At 40.6% G+C, this 20,592-nt stretch overlaps 1 protein-coding gene across 20 annotated transcripts in view; it reads left to right on the top strand.

The window, feature by feature from the left end:
- The window catches only part of ADGRL3 (adhesion G protein-coupled receptor L3), a 516,853-nt gene that overhangs the window by 156,361 nt on the left and 339,900 nt on the right, over positions 1–20,592 (top strand). The gene's annotated exons all lie outside the window — the stretch shown is intronic.

Genomic DNA, 20,592 nt, shown 5'->3' with positions numbered 1-20,592 from the left:
GTTACGCATAGGATGCGATCCCCAAGATCAGATTTACTGTTGAAAGAGAGTCTCTAAATGATTGAGTTTTCCAGTTTTGTTTTCTGATAACCAAGAACCACATAGGAATTTAATGTTCTCCCTAGTCCACAGGAAATTAACTCCAGGTTGAATCAAGGGACATCTCATGGGAGCTCTCTCTCTGTGAAACACTGCTGGAAAGCAAATAGCTTCTGTGTTTGTTGGGTTTTGTTTTCTGTCTTAAAGCCTGCACATCCAAGTCTCTCTTTTAAAAATGGTGAGTGGTTTTGTTGTGCTTGTTCAGATGCTCCAAACATCCCCTTTCTCTGAAGGCAGAGAAAGAAGCTTCTTTTTGGTGTAACAGCACTTTCTTGCTTGTGTAGCTGTGAATACTTGTGACATCCAGCCTGGTCCAGTGTAGTACATGGGTATGCAAACCCAAACAGAGCCTGCATGGCTACAGAGAGGGCTTCCATTCATCTCCCTTTCTGCTGCTGTCACAATTTAGTTTTGTTCTGCCTTTGTAGGTTTTGCTTAATGTTTAGTATTTCAGGCCAAGAGCCATGTCTTTTAATCAGGCTGCAAATCACTTGGTACTTTTTGAGAACTGTGTAATAGTGTTTTGCTGTCAACCTCTCAAAGCTGCAAAGAAAGTTAAAATAAATTCTTACCAGAACAAAGGGTGATCACCTTTTGATGAATAAGCTCACAGGCAGTTAACATAGTAACTACAGTGTCTCCAGACATCTGTCCTCCCCTTTTTGCCAGCTATCCATATGGCACAATTTGTAGGCAGAGAGTGAAAAGAAAATCCCCCAGGGAATGTGTTGCTGTGTTTTATGGGACCATTCCCTTCCCAGCCACTGCCGTGATCCAACCCTGAAATTGACCCCTATACATGCAGAATAAGGTGGTGCTGCTTCATAACCAAAACCCTGCAGGGCTTCAGGGCCCAGAAGGTACCCACTGTCATGGTGGCCTCTAACACTCTGTGAAAGATTAAACTGCTCAGGAATAAAACTGTGTCATGGGGAAGATTTTGCCAGTCATGGAGGGAGGGTATATTGTGGATGACCGGATCTTCTGGGGTAATTTTCTACATAGGAGCTGGTGTAAGGGCTATTTTCTGAATTTGTGCTGAAAATACAAGGGGTGATGTTTTCATTATTGGTAAACAATGCTTACAGATTCAAGGCTACTTCCGTTTCTTACAACGCCCCACCAGTGAGTAGGCTGGGCGTGCACAAGAAGTTGGGAGGGGGCACAGCTGGGACAGTTGACCCCAACTGGCCAAAGGGATATTCCATACCATATGGCATCATGCCCAGCATATAAAACTGGGGGAAGAAGAAGGAAAGGGAGTGGGGGAAGCAACGCGGATGGACATGCATTGGGAGTGATGGTGTTTGTCTTTCCGAGTAGCTGTGATGCGTGATTGTAATGACTGAACACCTGCCTGCCAGTGGGAAGCAGTGAAGGAATTCCTTATATAGCTTTATTTGCATATGCAGACTTTGCTTTACTTATTAAACTGTCTTTCAACCCACAAGTTTTCTTACCTTTGCCCTTCTGATTATCTCACCCATTCCCTCACCCCACAGGGGAAGGGGAGAGGGGGTGAGGAGTAACTGAGTGGCTGTGTAGCGTTCTCCTGCAGAAAGGGCACTGGGGTTATTTAGCAATGCATTTTCTTTGTAGTTTTGGAGATCGGAAAGACAGATAGTCCAAAGACTGATATGGAATATACTGTACCTCAAATCCATTGTACCTTCAGGAATTCAAACAGTTTTCAAAGTGGCTTTTGCTTTAAATTCCCTTAGTCTTGATATACAGCAGGAAGAAATAATCTAGAACTAGCCAGGAAAGAATGTAGGTAGTGGATAGGATGGAGAGGAGGGAGAAGAGAAAAACAAATAAATAAAAGCTTGCTTATTTGTTTATCATTAGTCATTAACGTAGAAGAGAACTTGTATCTGATGTCTTGCTTAGATGATTTCTGTCGTAAGTTTTTTTTTTGGGGATGATGGCAAAATTTAGTCAAAATACGTTTGCTTCCAAGTTACTTGCAAATGTGAGAGTTTTCTCTGTGTGACTTACTTTCTCATTTCCTTAGATCTTGAGCAGCAAAAAGATTGTAGATTGCTTGATAGATGGCTTCAGGATAACCTGGTCACAAAGATTTTGTGTGCTTTTGAGGATTAGGGGCTAAGGTAAAAACAACTGATGCTTTTGTGAATTGGCTTCATCACCCTTTTGTGGCAGTGAGTTCCCTGACTTAGGTGGACAGGAGGAATTTCTTCAAGATGTTTTGATTTTTCTTTTTAACACTTCTGCATGACCCTTGATCTCGTCTGGGGGAACTCTTATCTGTCCAGGCTACCTGAATCTCTTTTGCATATTGTCACTGAGCCCCTTCACTGTTGCTTTAGAAGTGGTGTTTATTCTAAGAGATATGCTTCTGTTGTCTGCAGGATGTATGGATGTGGAGTATCTCTAGCTGGTCCTGCTTTGCTGAGCCTGAGTTATTGGTTTCCTTTGCCCTGCTGGGGTAAGGAGGCTGGATTTGTGCTTAGTTTTGTAGAAGTAAGGAGGTTTCTCGCTAGCATGAGGCATGTTTCCCCTTTTGAGATTGTAAAACTGCTTGTTAAATTACTGCCAACCTAGTAACTAAAGGGGTGGTGGATGCTTAGTAGGCAACTTTGCATTTGTGGTCCTAAACAATGGGTTGGTTTTACACCATCTTTTATAATATGTAAAGGAAGTATTCATTTGCTGCTAAGGAAATTAAAGCTCTGAGGGTGGTAATGAAGCAGGGGAGAAGCAAGGAAGCACAGGAGTAGAGACAGGTCAGTAAAAGAGAACCAAATGACTGCTGGATGCGTTGTAACTGTACTTTCCAACCTAAACTTTGTTTATGTCCAAGCATCTGGAGTCCTTTCCATATGCCTTTGAATAGGTCAGCAAGCAGTATTACAGGTTCAAATCCAAAAGACTTTTTTATTCAGCTGGAAGGGGGAAGTATTTGAATCATGAGACTTTGCATACAGCTTATTAGCGCAGAGAGGGGATAAAATAAATTGGGGGAGCCATTAACAACGATTAAAATTTATCAGTGGTACCATAATTGGTACCTCGGCTGAGCGAGAAGTGAAGTACTCCAAGCCAGTTGTATTAAGTGTTCACTTCTGAGAGGCTGACAGAGATTTATGGCTTCTTTTCTGTAAGTCCTATTTAGTCTCTGTAGCACTACATCTTTTACTGATGCACATTAAGAAAGTTACTTTTAATGGCTGGACCATTTCTGTGAAGGGTGTGTATAAATCTGATTATTTTGGAGGAGAGGGGGAAGCGTTGTAGATCTTGGGCTACCTTTTGAAAAGGCTGCATTGTTTTTAGACTATTTCTGTAGGTGTTGGTTGACTGCTTAAATGCAGCCTGGGGTCCACCTGGTGAAGGACAACAGCCATGTTCTCAGCTCACTTTTTGACCTACTGGGGCACTTTGAGACTCCCTGTTGGCTTCAAGGTACTCAGTCTCAGATAATGAGTCTTCTGCAAACTATTATTCCTGACTGACTGACATTAAATCTGTGTTAGCAATTTAATGATACACTTAATATGACCTAGATTGGGGTCTGAAAGCAGCATTAGGAACCTGTGTCTCCTCTCCTGGGTGACTGGGAGCTTTGACAGTGGTTTCCATGTAGGGGCACCAGTAAGGATGGCTGTTTTGTGCTGTGGGCATAGGTGGGGCTGCTGGAGAAATCGTGCCTGAATGCTGTGGGACTACTTGGCCCTGCCAGTAGGTCACTGTGGGGCTTGAGCTGGGGGAGGTTGGGGGTGTTAGGGAATTGCTGCTTGGGGCTCATCAAAGGGAAACCTTGCGGTAAGGGGCTGCCATGGGGCCTGGGGAGGAAGCCATGGGCTTCCACCTGGGCATGGTGTGCCACAGAGAGCAGCCCCAAGTCCCCTGAGGGTGCCGCCCTTGCCAGGACCTCTATCCTGCCCTCCATGAGGGGAGGGGAGCAGGGCTGTGGGCAGCCACAGTGACCAGGCAGGGCTTGCCCTGAGATGCCACTCAGGTGTGTGGGACCTGTACAGCCCCTTCCTACCCCTGCCACTTCTACCAACCTCCCCAAATCTCTGACTTGTTAAAGCAGTCCCTTTGGAGGTCTCTGACAGAACACTGAAGCTGTTGACCGCAGCACTTTCTGGGGATGCACTCTGTGGTAGGAAAGCACTAGTAAGTAAGGAACTCTTCATGTCTTCAAAGTCCAGGTGTTTTTAAAAAATAAAATAAAGTGTAAAGATTATTAAAATTTTGTATGGAAAATTGTATAAATGTACAATATATGCATATGCAATTTGCATATCTTTTACCGAAGGAGATGTACTGACAAAGGTTCTGTCAGTACTTGCTGCTGCTGTGGTCTTTGAACTTGTAATCTTCCTAAACATCTCCTGACCCTCCGATCTGTCTAGCTGGTATTTATTGTTTTACTGATGTGCTTATCCCCTAGCTGTTTTCTAATCCTGCCCCAGTTTTCACCCAGAGACCAGGGGAGCAACAGGAAAGGAGGGGAATGTAAGTGCATCCCCAGAAGCCTTTCACCTGGCTGGGAAGGAAGAAGGATATGCAAGCCTTCAGTAGTTGACAGGCTTTTCTATCTCTGGGTGCACGTTAAAGTAAGCTCATACATTAATTTCAGCTGGTTTTGTCTCTGCGTAGTGATGTGCTTTGTCTTCAATCCCATGTGCTCAGCAGGAGATGTTTTCAGTTGGGCAGAGCATGTCAGGAACCAATGTAGGTAGCCTTGCTGAGTTGCCCGAGGTTGTCGTAAGTGTTAAGCCCGATAAATCTGTAGCAGAATAATTTAAAAAACAATTTTTGTTCTTAACATAAATTATTTTGACAAACGTGTAATGAAGAACATGCTACCAGGGTTTTTGTAATTATCCAAGTGTGACTTCAGGTTTTTAGGAAGTATTAATTATGCATTTCAGTCTTCAGTTTTCCATTTTGCAAGGCAGTATGAATGTTTCAGAAGGTGAAGAAAACAGTAGGGAAGTATAGCTCTACGGAATCAATAGGTTCACACTGCTGCTCGTTCAGTTAGTGGGTTACCAGTATTGGCCCTGAACAGTATTGATTGAGCTTTCTCACTGTTGCTACAGGATAGCTTTGCTTTACACCATTGAGGTACAAGTCACGTGTTTTTAGTTCACTTGATTTTCATGCAGACTGCCTTTGGAATTGCTAGCCTCACAGACACAATTATTGGCTTTGTGAAGATGAGCTCTTGCTTTGCTGATTATCTCTGCAATTGTTTCTGTCCTGCCTCTGATAACCATGCTGTGGTATTTCTGAATATTCCTCTCTGTCCTTTTGCTTAACTTGGGAAAACCTCTTCAGGCATTGCTTGGTTAAGAAGATAGAGGAACATGTTTTAAGTGTTGGAGCTTGCTGCATTTCGCAGGAACTTTGCCAATTTAAATTAAGTGATGAGAGATAGAGATGCTGGAGGGCTATGAGGAAGGCTTAGTCCTGGTATAGTCTCGAAGTGTGCATTGCCGGCATTCCCTGAAACTATATATATGTGACAATGGCTTCATTAGGTATGGTGAACAAGTCTGACTGACACTTTCACTTAAACTGGATAAAATCCGGCTCCTGACTGAAAGATTAGTATTCAGAAATTAATCAAAGATGCTAGCTATTTTTGCAAGGAAAGGTAGTGTTTTTCTGGGGAAAAAAGGAACAAGGAGGTCCTATGGATCACAAGTACTACACCTTCATACTTTTTTTTTTTTTTACTTTTATTTTCTTTTTTTTTCCCCCACTTTTTCCTCCTTTTTATTTTTTAACAGACAGTCCTTAATTCCAGTTATTCCTGACATGAGCATTTTAGGTCTAGAGTGTTTGCTTGTATAATTCTGTCATGCCTGGTAGGGGAGACTCTGATGCTGCCTTTCCAGTACCAGTCATTTCTAGATGAGAATAGCTAGACCCAGATTAGGTCAGAGAAAGATCAGTGAAAAAACACTTCAGTCTCTGCCTCACTTCTTTGAAACCTAAACATTAGTGAATGTGTTTCAAGGCACTAGGTGGGAAACTGAAGTACATAGAGGGAGCTGAAATGCAAGTCTTGCAGAGGAAAGTGCTTGAACTGATTGTGTGGTGCTTGAGGATGGCAATGCTGGAACCTTTGCTCTCTCACTCTCTTCCCTACTCCCCACCTTTTTGCCTGGGTAATGCTGAAGTTGGTAGTGATGGACGAAAGAGCACATTGTGTTCATCTGTACTTCTGGTACTGCTGAGTTTGCCAACAGGGAGCAGACCCACTGTTTGGCTAGCTGTTACAGTTTAATTGTGGTTGACTTCTAATTACTCAATAAAGAGCATATAATGCCAGGGAAATCTGTGTTCTCAACTACTCTCGACCCATTAGCTTTCAGTGGTGTGCTGGTCTAAAGTAATGAAAGGCTTGAACTCATGCAGTGTTTCTGGACAAAAAGACAGTGGGTTTGGGACTGAGCCCAGTGGGGTGGAGGTTCTGGGTATTTAGGAGGTGAAGGGTATATGTGCTGAAATATAATTGATAGGTGGAAAAAAGTGCACTTGAAAATGTATGTGGCTTTTGCATTGGAGGAGGATGGGGCAGAAAGGACTTGCCCTTCTGCTGAGCGAAGCGTGATAGAAATATCATGGGGTAATCAGGGTCAGGAAGGGCCTTTCAGCACTCATCTTCATTTGCAGAGAATGGTGATTCCTCCTGGTTCTCCTCTGAGCTCATAGTAGACTGCCTAATGGTATGACTGTTTTATGCAACAGTGATCTGAGTCATCACACTGGACACGTCTCCAATGAGTAAAGAGAAAATTACTTTAAATTATTGGCAAATTTGAAGAGGAAAAAAAATATAATCCAGGAAGTACTATTTTTTTCCAGCAAATTGACTTTTTTAAACTAAAAATTGTGTACCAGCCCAGAATGTTTCAACACAACTGAAATCTGCTAAGAGCACCTTAGTTTCTTAAAATGAAATGCCACAAAATGGAACATTATCAGAAAAGAAATTTCTAACTGGGTAATAGGAAAAAATGTTTTAAAAAATATTGATAATTTGATTATTTTCAGGAAAACATTAACAAAAATCAGAAAAATGTCATTTGGACAAGCAGTGCTGGGGTAACAGCAAATCTGTATCTCCTGTTGTTCTATACATAATCCTGATTCTCAAGGTAGAGATGAAGGCAACTTTTCCAGGATATCCCTAATACATGCAGGTTGGTTGAGAAGTTCCAGCTGTACCTCAGTTATGTGATCCAAAGGCCTCTGATGCCTCAGGATCAAATTAGGCTCTGCCTGTGGGCAACCCAGGGTGATTCCCTTCCTCTGAGATGGTTAACTCCTTCCTCTTCAGGTGGTGTGGCTTGTAAGGACTTCAGGCTTGTAAAAGCACCTAATTTTCTTGTGTTTGGAGTGAACAAAGTTTATCTCAAAATTATTTTTTTTTTTTAAAGGGCTGTTGAGAAAGGGAAGAAAATTCCTAGAAGCTTCCCAGTCTAATTTCCATAAAAAGGTGTTTTGATTGTCTGCTGTCAATATGTGACTATGGTATTCAACAAGATTGCTTGCGGGTAAAGTCTCAACCTCTAAAATTAGCGGACTTCTTTGCCAAGCATTGCTGTTTCCCTCCAGCTTGTTTGGGGCCCTGTCCATCCCCCCTTCACTTAGCTGATCTGAGACCCACATCAGTGGTTTTAATTCCTGAGGAAGAAATCATGCATAAATTCCTTAATAAAGTTCTGATGGCAAACTGTGCTCCACTTGGTCTCTCCCTACTCCTCACCCTAAAGCTTTCTACAGCCTGAAATCTACTAGCGTGCCATGCTTTGGCTTTATACACATAGATTTCTGAAACATTTGATGCTAAACTGTTCCTGGTGATCGCATCCCATTTACAAATGCTATTTCTGTTTTATTCCATAATGAGACAGGCCTGGCTGAGATCTTGCTCTGTGGGCTTGTGTATAATATGCTGCTGAATTATACTGGCTGCATCTGCACAGAATATATGCTTTGGCTATAGGCACTGTAAATTATGTGGCTGGAAAGGACACCAATGCCAGGAAGCAGCCTACCCCTTCTTGCCCCTAGGATACATGCTCCCATCTTCTATCCCTGTTTCTATTACAGTCCAGTCAAAGCGTGAATGGAGAAATGCTTAGTATTGCTTTCCTTTTATTTTCTTTTTTTCTTGGTTTTTGTTTTGTTTGTTTTTTTTTTTGTTGTTGTTGTTTTTTGTTTGTTTGTTTTTGTTGTTGTGTTTTTTTTTGTTTTTTTTTTTGGTTGCTAGGCAGTTTGGATTAGCAGAAAGTCTTGACCTTCTCGTAGTTGAAATACAGTTTTCTTTCAGTTCAGCCATTGCCTATTTGGAGTCTCTTTGTTTTGGAAGTAAAACTTATGTAAATGTAAGGTAAGCAGTGAATGAAAGGATCTTAATGTTAGAGTTTTAGCCATCAGTTGGCTCTGTTAGGTCTGATAGATTTCCCATCACAGGCAATCTGTGTTCTTGCTTGCTCAGATCCACACTGGTGCCAAGTGCTAAACAATGACACTGTCTATCTTTCTTCACAATTTGCCAATTTTGGTTACTTTTGAAGCCCAGTGTTCCTGCTTTACCCTTGTGAATCTCCCTTATAGGGAGGACAAACTGAACAAAGGAGCAATTGCTTTAGCAAAATGTTTAGGGCTGATTTCTTTGTTATTTATCTAGTTTATAGAGTGCTTACTCCTCTTACAGTAAAATAAGTCAGAGTAAAATGTAATTTGTTGCTTACTGTGAATGGCTTTTCAGCTAATCAAATGAAATACTTTATTGCAGTTCCACTTCCAGCCATGACTTTATCTTACGAAGTTTTTACTTGCTCCTTGCTAGGGTTAAGGTGGTGTCCTTCTTACAGAAATCAGTAGGATTTTGCCAGTGAGCTCAAATGAGCTAGCATTAGAGCAATGCTCTTGAAACTCGCTTCTGCAGAGGATGAGAAATGTGGTCTTCCTTTCACAGGAAACATTTCGGGAGATACCAGAATTCTCCTTCTTCCTCCTCCCTTTCCCCCCCTCCCCTCCCCCCCCCCCATTAATCTTACATATCAAACATAGCTATATTTGGGTATTTATACAGTCCCTTGAAAAATGCCACAAGAGACAAGCCCATACATCAGATTAATTATCTTGCCTTATAGTTGCCAGAGGTGTTTAATTTCTTCTTTGGAATTGAATGTGAATTCTACAATTAAATGTTTCTCCTCAGCTACTGAGACATCTTGCTTTTTCTAGGTGGAAGCACTGCATTAAGAAGAAAATCAGAAGAGGATTTCTGTACTTTGTATGTGCCACCATAAATAAAGGTGTTATTGCAAATTTGACAACTATTACACTTAAGGTATATGGAAATGAGACTTTTTACTGTTTTCTTAGTAACAATGGATACTGAGTAAGATCATTGCAGAGTCTCAGTGGTACAGTCAACCCATTTCAGTCTGTCTGAATTTGATTTTCAGATGCCTGTGACTGTGTTTGCATTGTTCTCTTGTAAGCTTAGTGTGTACTTAAAAATGTGAAATATTGTAGAAGTTCACTGCTTAAGTCTGGCAAACTGCAAATGAGAGTGTTGAATACAGTTGTGCCAGTCCTGCAATAATTTATCTAAAATATTATTTTCAATCCCTTAATTTCAGCGTGAGTCAAGTAGGAGTAGGTTTACTTGAGAGAAAAAGGCACTGAGAAAGTTTAAGTTTACTTTGTGTTTCCCCTGCTCCCTTGCATGATACTGCATTATTTTCTTGGACTATATGTAACATTCTGTGGTAAAAGCTGCCTTCAGTTTTCCCATGGATCTTTTACTGACTGTACCTATGTAATAAGCCATTAAGGAATGTGTTTCATTTGAAGCTTACCAAGGCAGGCACATTTTAGATTGGCAAATTTCAAAATAAGTGTATTTTCTCTTTTGGCTGCTTGCTACTGATCCTCAGCTGAGGCATGAAAATAAGTGAAGTGTGTCTTATTCCTTACTCAGCTGCCCAAGACAATTATTTTTAAAAGTATGTTTGTCCTGATTGTCCTCACAATTAATTTCTGCAAGAAAGCACTCAGAATTAATTGTAGCCTTTTAAGCCACTCAAATATTTTGTTGTTCAGAAACTTTGTAGTACCCTTTAAAAAGTACACACGCTTACTGGATAAACCGTTCTGCTGAAGACCTTTCCTTTTGCAAAAACAAAGTGTTCTGCCTCTAAAAATACCTCTTGCAAGAGTTAGTGTCCAGTCCCTTTGGAGAAGAACTGGTCACCACATGAATCTTGATGATGCCAGGTTTTGATGTGAGAGCAGAGGCTTCAGCTGGCAGTCCTGTGGAAATTTCAGTGCAGCTTAAATGTTCTGTTTAGATCCTTTACAAGAAAGATCTTAACTAATTCTTGTACTTTCAGCTGGACATAGCTGGCATTTGTTTCACTTCAAAAGGCAAAATAGAAGTGTGTGTTATCTGCAGTATATAAATACTTTAGCCATCCAGAGTTTCTAGTATGAAATATTTCCTTTGTAGTACCAAGAGAGTGTTGTCTTTCAGGTGTAGCACAGTGTCCTTTTTGGATTGCCAATAGCTCTTGTGCATAGTTGTATGATGCTTCTCATTAGGGAGGACACCAAAGAACTTGCAGTCTTTCAGTTTACATTTCAGGGAGGACTGCTGGCTTGGGGTGCCACCAGAGTACCTTCACATACAGCTGAGCCCTTATGTTTTCAACAGAAAGGAGCTCAGCAGCATTTTATACAAGACTGGCTGTAATCTTACCCTTCAGTGTTGTGAGGGCAATAAGAGGGATACCCTCATTTCCATAAGGTTTGATGGGAGCTTAGCTATCTGACTTGTAATGGAGCTTCAGTGCTGAAGTAGTAGCTTGAGAATAGACTGGGTTCGTTGCTCACCTAAAAGATGTCCAAAATGCTCCTTTGGACAGGGACAAAACTAAGTCAAGTGCAAATTATTGGGGAAGGGGGGAGAGGAAGTGGGGGTGGAAAATATTTTTGTCGGAGATTGGTCTGTGTTCAGTTGCTCGTTGGAAGGGCTGCTTCTGCAGGGATTAAGGAAATGTTGAGTATTTACTACTTGTTATCAAAGTCGGCAGGAAAATAGTCCGCTTACTGGCTGATGCTTAACTTCAGGTTTGACAGGCACGTGGAAAGCAGCAGTTGCTACCTCTCAGCACTTCTGTTCTCTGCAAGTGTGGTTTTCTCCATTATTGGTTGGATAATATGAGGGAGGAAAGGGGAAGGCGGAGGGAAACCTGTGTTTTACTGTGAGAATGTCCAGGACCTTTCATAGCTAAGCTTTGGGTCAGATGGTGACCTCTGTTAGCAGAGTATAAATAATAACAGAAGTATCTATGAGGAAAATGAGTATGATGATTAAATCTTTCTTTTTCCAGCCCGTTCCTCCTTCCCCTCCTCCCCACCCCCCACCCCCCCCAAGATCAAAGACGTTAGACTCTCAATTAAAGTGCAACAGAAGTCATTAATATCATAAAATGTGGAAAACTAGTCTTTTTCTTCTTATTACACAGGCATGTGTTGTAGGGAACTGTAAATGCTTCTTGTTCTGTTATTTGGCCTGTTGCTTTTTCTATTATTTCTATGTGTGTAGCTCATTGGAAAATACCACACCTAAAAAATTAGGTGCAACATTTATTCTTCTGCATGCATATCTTTTTTGTTTGTTTGGTTGGTTGTCTTTTTTTTTGTTGTTTTGGTTTGTTAGTGTTTTTTTTTTGTTTGTTTTTTGTTTGTTTTTTTGTTTTTTGTTTGTTATGATGCAGAATGCTGGTTTTTTGTTTGTTATGATGCAGAATGTGCTTTCTTGCTTTCTCAGTCAGTCTGTGTACTAGCTTTGCCTCATGTACCTGGGCTTTTCATACTACCTCAATTTCTGTTTGTTTATCTCTAGGTGTTTGATTATTTTTTTGCATGACTACTTAAAGTTGACTGCTTGTGTTGAAAAATGAGACAAAGTTTCTTACCTAGTAATACTCATTTCTGAGAGTGCCTACAAACCAACAAATTCTAAGATTTCTCCAATACAGAGAGGTCAGGCATTTTTCATAGATTTTACTACTGTTCAGACTCTTTCTTAATTTGCATCATTTGGTTGAATAATGTAACCTTCCTAATATTTTCCAAGCCACTTACATTTAACTAATCACTTACACTTATCTTCAGCATAAACCTCATTGATTTTATTTCTCATTGAAAACATCAGTAGTAGCAAATACGATCCTATTGGCTCCTAGTCTATTAGAAATAAAATTATATTAAATGTCTTGTGGGGTGTGAAGAGGTTAAGTCAAGGAGAGTCGTCCAAGAAAGTCATCCTGGTGTAAAACATAAATCTGATTTATATTTAAACTACGTGTCACCCACCAGCCAAAAATAGCAATGATCATTAAAACCCAATTTGCTGCTAAACATTAATAGACATTTATTACATCATAACAGATCTGAAAGACAATTAAACTTAACTTTTTCCTGAATAACTTTCTTGTAAAAATGGATTATTCACCTGGCTTTTGTCATTAATGTAATTCATCAAAAATTTGTTTCATTTAGTAGTGTGTGTGTGTGCATAGAGTTGTATGTATAGGTGATCTCTTGTCATTACTCTTGTGTATAGGTGATCTCCTGTTACTGTAATTCTTTCAAGAGCAGTACATTTTAAATGGAAAAGGCAATTAACCTTGCTTATACTGCCTGTTAATTTCCTAATCAGCACAAAAAGTGAAGGAAATTACACTTTCTGAGTACAAAACAAGTAATACCTGTTACTATCCGTTTGAGAAAAGAACAGTAATCAAGAGCAGAATAAAAAGGCACTGGAGACACATTCTGCAGACAGGAAATAGATTACAACTTTGCTGCTATTTTCAATGCAATTGCTCATTCAAGTGGTACTCTTCCCCTGTTTTTATTACTGCATATAGTTATACATGCTAGTAGTGACTAGAGCTGGAGTAAGTCAAGGGCTGACAAAATCCAGCATTTTCAAAAGTACCGCTTCCTGTGACAAATGCAGTTGTGACGCTGGTATTTTGGTTCATGCATTGCTTTCTCTTGGGTCGCAGCTGCTCTGGGTGCCATGAAACAAGCCATTGTAGAAAGACCAGTCTTTCCACTTCAGCTCAAAGGTGCTCAATTCTCTGTTGTTGTTGTCTTTAACTGCTGTTAAATATTCATGTCCAAACAGCTTTGGGACCATCTGGCCCATGGAGGAGTATGGCAAGAGGTGGGCATAAGACTTGGCAGTCCTGGGACAGTGGTTGGGCTTGATCTTAAAGGTCTTTTCCAATCTAGCTAATTCTATGATTTTTTCATCGTCTTCTCTGTCGTATGCTGCTTCTCAGGAGCAAACAACTCTGAGAGCTTGTGTACCATCCTCCTGTTCCTGACTGGTATGTGGGGAGATGTAGCCCACTCATCTGGGCTTTGGTGTGTCTCCTGATGAGCTGCAGGCAAATGAGGAATGGCCTGCACCTGATCTCCCCTACACCCTCCAGGAACAAAACCCACCCTCAAAATCCAATGTGCTGTGATGGCAAATGGCACTAAACGCTTCTCTCCCTCTGCGCTATATCTGCAGCTGCTGGACAGTTTTGGGTAATGGAACTTAAGGAGATTCTTTCTTGCCAGAAAGAGAAAAGGAGGGAAAATTAGAGGTGGTATGAAGGAGACAGAGTGTGAAGGGACAAATGAGGTGGATAAATGAATATTTAAAATTATTTTAAAAGCTGCAACCAGTTCTCCTCCTCTGGTCCCAGTATCACACTTCACTTAAAGATGTAGTAGTTTGAACTCTCCTCGAATTTTATGTCGCATCCTTTTTGCTAATTTTCTCCTTGGGGTGCTGTCATTTCCTCACGTTGAAGTAAGACCCAGTGCATAATGTGTGCTGTCACAGTTGCAGCCATGATAAGACACTTTAATAAATGGGGCTGGTACAGGTGGGAGAGGTGATGCCTCAAAATATAAGCTCTGCTAATGATAGCAAAGAGAAGTTAAAATTATGCTGACCCTGGTGGTATGCTTGTCTGCACTTTCAATGCATGCACCACACGTTTTGTTTGTCACAGAGAATTGCCAAAGGCTCTGTGGAATGCAAATAAGCATTATGAGAGTATTGTCAAACCCAGGCTTTCAACATCATGAATCATTCACAGAAAAAATTATGAGATTTGATTAAAAGTCATGCAAATTTCAAATCAAATAAATATGTTGAGTTATGTTTATTTACCACCAGTTTACTAAGACTGAGCTGCATATGGGTCTTCAGCATTTCTCTGTAAGGAAAAACTTACTTGAAAAGAAAGCTGAAATTTTCATTATTGCAAGGAGCTGCTACATCCTGAGAGTTTTGCAATGGAATGATAAGTATTGGCAATACTGTGTGAAGCATTTGCCTATGTATTATTTTCTCTTTGTAAGGATATGCTGCAAACTAAAATGCTTGAGAAAGATGGCATATTAAATAGGTATAATTGCAGAACACTGTTATCATTGCTGTATACAAAGGTGTTTCTTCAATCCATCGTCCCATGTAAAGTCCCAAGATGTGTGAAAGCTTCAGTTCTAGTTCGGTTACCATTTTCTGCTTAAATTGCTTTAATCATGGATTGAATGGGAAAACCAACAAGCAGCCGATAGCTTCATCCCCCTCTTTGACCTTTGGAAAAGCACAAAAGCCTCCATTTCACCTACACAGGAAAAAAGAACTAACTACTATATTCAGCTGGTCTGTATTTGGGTATGCTCTTATCAAAGCCTTGATTAATCTGAAATGAATTAACTCAGTTAACACTTGAGAGTTATTTTTCAGCAAATCCTGTAGTGCATCTAAAGAGTTCTTTGTCACTTTGAATTATAGCCAGAACTAGTGGTTGATGAGACTTGGTTTGAGCTGGCAGTGGTTCCTTCCTTCCTTGGCTGCTTCTCTCAGGGGAGCTTAAGTAGCACTGCAGTGATACCTAAGAATCTAGGGTGAATGAAAACTTATTGCTGCTTTTGCTGCTTGGTTTTAAGGTTTCTAAAATTACTTTTCAGACTGCTAGGTAAGATATAAAGGAGGAAAAATGGGCAGAATGGTCTTAGGTTATCAAACAATATGGATGAAATGAGTGTTAATATACAGGAATACAGGGGCAGAGGTGCAAGTGCTCATTTTGAACCTTGTTTGGATATAGGGACTTAGAAATACTTTGTAGTTTTGTGCATATGGGGTGAGGGGGTTGAGGAATTTCCTTCTGAGTTCACAGCCTCAGCAGAGGATGGGATCAGGGTCTGCAGTACAGAAATTGGACATACATGAGAGGAGGTTGAACCACAAGCTGGCAAGTCCACTCACCTTAAGAAGGCTCACTGGATCTCTCCCAGTACACGGCATCTAGCAAAATTAAAACTTGAAGAGTCAAAAGCCATGCCCACCGCTTGATATACTGAGAATTGAAAAGCCTATTTTCCTGAACTCTGTTAGAACTCTGACTTTATAAGCATTTGCAGTATAGAATGAACCTTCTCCTGGGCTAAATGCAGGCACAGATAAAAAATTTACAGACAATTCAGTTTGTGTCTCAAAACCATGTTCCTGACTTCATAAATATGCTTATGGAAAAATCTGCCCATAAATAACCATGTCCCTGTAGCAGTAACTTCAGTGAGGGGCTAGGAGTGAAAGTGCATGTGGTTCTCTTGAAATACCAGGAGTGCAGGCTGCTCCTGCCCTGCTCCCCCTGCATTACACTGTCAGTAATGTCTGCATGACCTTTTACATGGCAGGTGTGTTGCTGCACTGTGTGTGCCACTGCAAAGTGACTGTGGAACCACATACTGAATACCTAACAGGGAAAGGATTTGAAATAGGGTGGAGGTGGAAGAGGCAAAGCTTTTCTTTAATAATGTTGGGGAAAACCAAAAACAGCAAAAAAATGATTTTGTCGACAACTCATGATCAAGTGTATTGCAGCAACTATTTTGTTTAGCCATTCATGATGGGAGTAGCAATACAGCTCATTCTTTTAAAGACATCTTCTAACATTAGAGAAATTTTCTAACATTAAATTGCAGTTAATTTACACTTGCAGAGATTTCATGTTAACTTTTTCCTTTCTGGGGTTGTTTATCTTCCCCCTCTTAGAGAAATTCTGAAAATGTTGTCTGGAATAAATTGTCTCAAGTAGCAGATGCTGAGAATGGGGAATTACATCCATGGTTCCAGCTTGAGCCATCAGCTTCAAGGAGTTTAATTACTTCCGAACTTTTCCCTTGTAAATAGTGGATTTAATCAGTGTTTGTCAGAAACATCATACTTATGTTCTACTTAGTAAGCAATTTCTGCCAAAGGAGGAGATAAGTTTTTTGTTAAATACAAAGTAATCCTTGCACCAATTATTTGTTTAAGCTAGTCTTACTATGTGCGTTTCCAGGGGTGGGTAGAAAACTGCTGCAACTAAAACTAGAAAAGAAAACTGGGGAATTTCTATCTGGTTTTTGCTAATGAACCCCCTTGTAAAACATTCTTGCCCTTCCTGTGGCTATGCTCTAACTTTCTAGAAAATACTAGGTACCTGAAGAAGGCAGGTAGCTTTTGCCATGTGAAAATGGTAATGTCCAGCTTTGTGCAGGTGCAAATGCTGATGTTTGCAGGAAGACAGTAGTTAAATAGATTTCTGATAGGTTTGGCTTGTGCTGCTGTAAATTCTACTTTCAATTCAGCCTATCTGTTCACTCACCAGATGAACTGGTTTTTTCACCCTCCCTGTAGACTGTCAACAGATGAGCTCAGAAAATGCTCTTTGTGCTTCTTGACATCAGCTGCTGAAGAGCAGGCTTGGGTAGATGTTGAGTTTGTCAGTGTATCTAAAATGCTGTATTATGCGCAGTGCCTTGATGAATACTTCAGTAGCTAATCTCTTCACCACAAGGCTCTAGTTTCCTTTGGCTTCCTTCTATTCTGTCAGTACTACTTTGAGTTGGATTTTTTTGGTACGGCCACCATGCAAATGTGGTTTGGGTGATACTTGGCAGCAGATCAGGTCATGAGGGTGTCAGGGCAGCCCTCTGGGCAGAAAGGTCAGTAAAGCAGAACTTTCTTTTAAATCAGTGCAGGTTGCATTGTTTTTCTGGTTGGAGCCCAAACCCCTTAGGTCGAGTGTAGCCCTTAAATTTTTCACTGTGATGTTATATTTCCTTCTTGCATCAAAAAATGTAACACTCTGCACAGAACAGTTCACAAATACATACTCTAGTTTCTCTCTTTAGCTGTACTTTACCTGGAGGTAGCCCAAAGATTAAGTGAATTCTGTTTTGAAGGCCCCTTTCTGCATCTTATAGTGCTGCTTGAGAGGGGTCATGTGACCATTAAGAAAAAGGGTTGCTCCGTTCGTTTCCTGTCTAGCTGTCCCCCTGACGGTACACACTTCATAAACACGCTGTGATTATTTGATTACATGAAATGTGAAACCACCCAGACTTTTGTAGCATTACAAAGTGTTTGGTTAATATAGTAGTGCCCCATGTTGTTAAACAACTTTGGCATTTCTCCACACACCTTGTGGAGTTGTTAAGATTTGTGCATGAGCTTAAGCCTGCGTGGTTGAAGTCTTTGTAGGAACAGGCTTAAGCGCAAGGTTGTGCCAGCCAGGGTGTGCAGGCACAACCTGACAGGCTGTATCGGTGGCTTTTTCTACTCTGTCAGGAAGGAAAGTAGGGCTGGGAATACTGGGCCAGATGTGCAGCCAGAATAAATGGTGCATAATATGGAGCTACTCTTACTGTCTCTGTTTTGCACAGAAGCGTTGTGATTGGATGATGCTCTTTCCAGTAGGAGAAAATGTTTGTTTAATTATGATTCTGGTGGTTACAAGACATTAGTTCCCAAAATTGGTATTTGGACTTTGCAGAGGGCAGGTAAATTCTTTTGCTCATTCAGCCCAGGCCATGAGATGATAGGGGAAAAAAAAACAAACAAAAAAACCCCAAACAAACGTAAAAATCATTGAATCCTATCATGTAGGGATACGCAGACAGATAAAAATAATTTTAAAGGCCACTATGTAAATATTTTGCTGACAATTATCCCTTCTCTGGGATAGATAGTATAATTAATTTCTGACTTCTTCAGTTTACACCCAAAAACCTTTTTACTGCAACATAATGTTATCTCTTTCAAACAGATTTAGGTTATTGAGAACTTTAAACAAATAAGAATCAGAAAACAAACGTCTCTTCCTTCACTGCCTGGCTGAGCTCCTGCTTCAGGGCAGTGTACCTAAACTTGGATGGGTTTCCCCTGTCTCTGTCTGTGTTTTTGTGGAACAAAAAGCTTCTCACTTTTAAAACTTTACAGGTGATGTTGTAGAAAAAGCATGCATAAATAATGGCCAGTGGTGTACTTTGATGTGTACTTGTAGCCTAAAAAAAAATAATTGCTGTTTAGAATGTATAATTTAAAATATTAATGAATCTTGTTCCCCTTGGAAAACAGGCTTTAAATATTATCGGTGACCATTCTGATTAGTCCCAGCTCAAACAAAGTTTTACTTTCTAGGATGTCTATAAAGAAGCCACTTGACCTCAGGCTCTTTAGTTACTCCTGTTACAGAGCTGAGAAAAACCTCTGGAAACTGCTATATTTTAATGAAAAAAATCGCAGGGATAGACTGGGGAGGAGAGTGGGAGAATAAAATCTTGGCAGTGCAAGCAGACCTATTTATTGAAAAAAAAATGAAGCTTCCTTATAGACTTTGGTTCTGAAAAGTGTGGGGTTTGATTTAGCTGATTTGCAAAGATAGGAAGTAAGACAAAGGCCACTTTGTCATTCCAGAGTTTTGGAGTTATACCCACATCACAATGACATGCAGCACAGTTTTTTCGTATAGTTTTTTGGCTCAAGCTGGGTTTTGGGTAAGAATGAAAGTTGGCAAAACCGGCTTCTTTGCTCAGAGAAGAATAACTTCTGTTGATCAGAGATTTTTGGAGAGATTTTTAATTAGACCAGTGCTGTGAAGGCTGCAGAGTCTAGGGAGTTCAAAACAGATATGCAAAGTACTTTTCAATTCCTCATATTTCATCATCATTTCAAAGCCAGTAGGGAGCTAAGTCTCAAACTGATGCCATGGTTTAACTCTGTATAGTTATTTCTTTTTCCTGCCAAGTTTGAGTCACTGTGGCCACCTAGCCCCTTCTTGAGAGATTAAAATGATGGGAAGCTGGTATACTTTCTCCAATTAAATGAGTGAATGTTTCTATTCAAGCATCGATTCAGATTTCCTTTTGCTTTTCTATCAGTGTGTGGGATGGACAAGACCATTATTTTTAATTCCACAGTGAGTAACTGAGGAAATTGACTAGGAGTGGCTGAGTGACTCACAGACAGTCACCAGTCTATAGGGTAGCTATAGGGTAAGGGTGACTTTTGGGCTCTACTGGGTTCAAAAACTGGTCCAGATTCTGTGATTGAAAGCCATACTGGACTCAAAAAAAAAAAAAAAAAGAGAGGCTTTTAGACATATCATTGGCAGACATACTCCCAAACCACATTATGAATTCCACTGCCTGGCATCTCAGTGTCAGCCTCAACAGCAGAGGCATGAGGGAAATACATAAAGGGAATGAAAGGTCTTAGCAGAAATGTGCAGTAGTGCCCAGCCACTCTGTGGAAGCATTGGCTTAACTTCTGCTCAAGTCATTCAGGGTATGTAATCGATGTTTGCATAGATAGTTTTTGGCTTGTGTGTCCACCTGCATTGCCTGTTGTGCTGGAAGTTAAAGAAAAAGTGGAATTGTCGTTTTGGTGTGGATGTGTGTACTTACATTGGAAAAAGGGTTCTGTTTGAGGGGAAGGAAGAGGTAGGCCATGGAGTGCAGCTCTGCCACAAGTCAAATTTTCTCCTAAAGTACTGCGCTTCCTGTAGGTGCTCACAGTTATGGCCTAGACCGAGTGGAAAAACAACCTCTTGTTGGCAGTCTGTTCACTTACCAGTGGGATGACAAGTGTGCTTTTTCAGGAGCTTCCATTTACTCTTTACACTGCCACCCCTCTCTCTGTATACAAAGGGTTTGGTTGGAAAAGAAGTGGCTGGGGTGGAAACTTACTTGTGTTTGAGATCAACACAAAGCTTAGGCACCAGTTAAACCTATTTCAGCACTGGAATTTACGTTGACTTGTGATTTATAGACACACAAACATTTTCAGGAGAGTTGCAGCCTCTTTTAGAAGTCTCATGATTGCGCACGATGCAGTAGCTATGGACTTGGTTTTACTAATCAGCTTTTGAGCCTGGGGACTCTCAACTTGTGTGCATCATTGTTCTGCTGTCTTAAGCCCTGTTTTGAGAGAGGGAGAACCTCAGTGATGCGCAAACTGTCTCTCTGCACAGTGACAAGTTTTAATCCCTGTTATAGGTAGGAATATGCCTACGTCTGTAGGAATAGCATGGGGGAGGAAGACATGTTTGCCTTTACAGCTGCTGGCAGCAAAGAAAT

The sequence above is a fragment of the Pezoporus occidentalis genome, unplaced genomic scaffold (assembly GCF_034315485.1).
Source record: "Pezoporus occidentalis ecotype Australia unplaced genomic scaffold, CSIRO_AGI_Poc_V1 ctg154, whole genome shotgun sequence".
NCBI lineage: Eukaryota > Metazoa > Chordata > Aves > Psittaciformes > Psittacidae > Pezoporus > Pezoporus occidentalis.
This window is presented reverse-complemented; position numbering and strand designations above follow the sequence as displayed.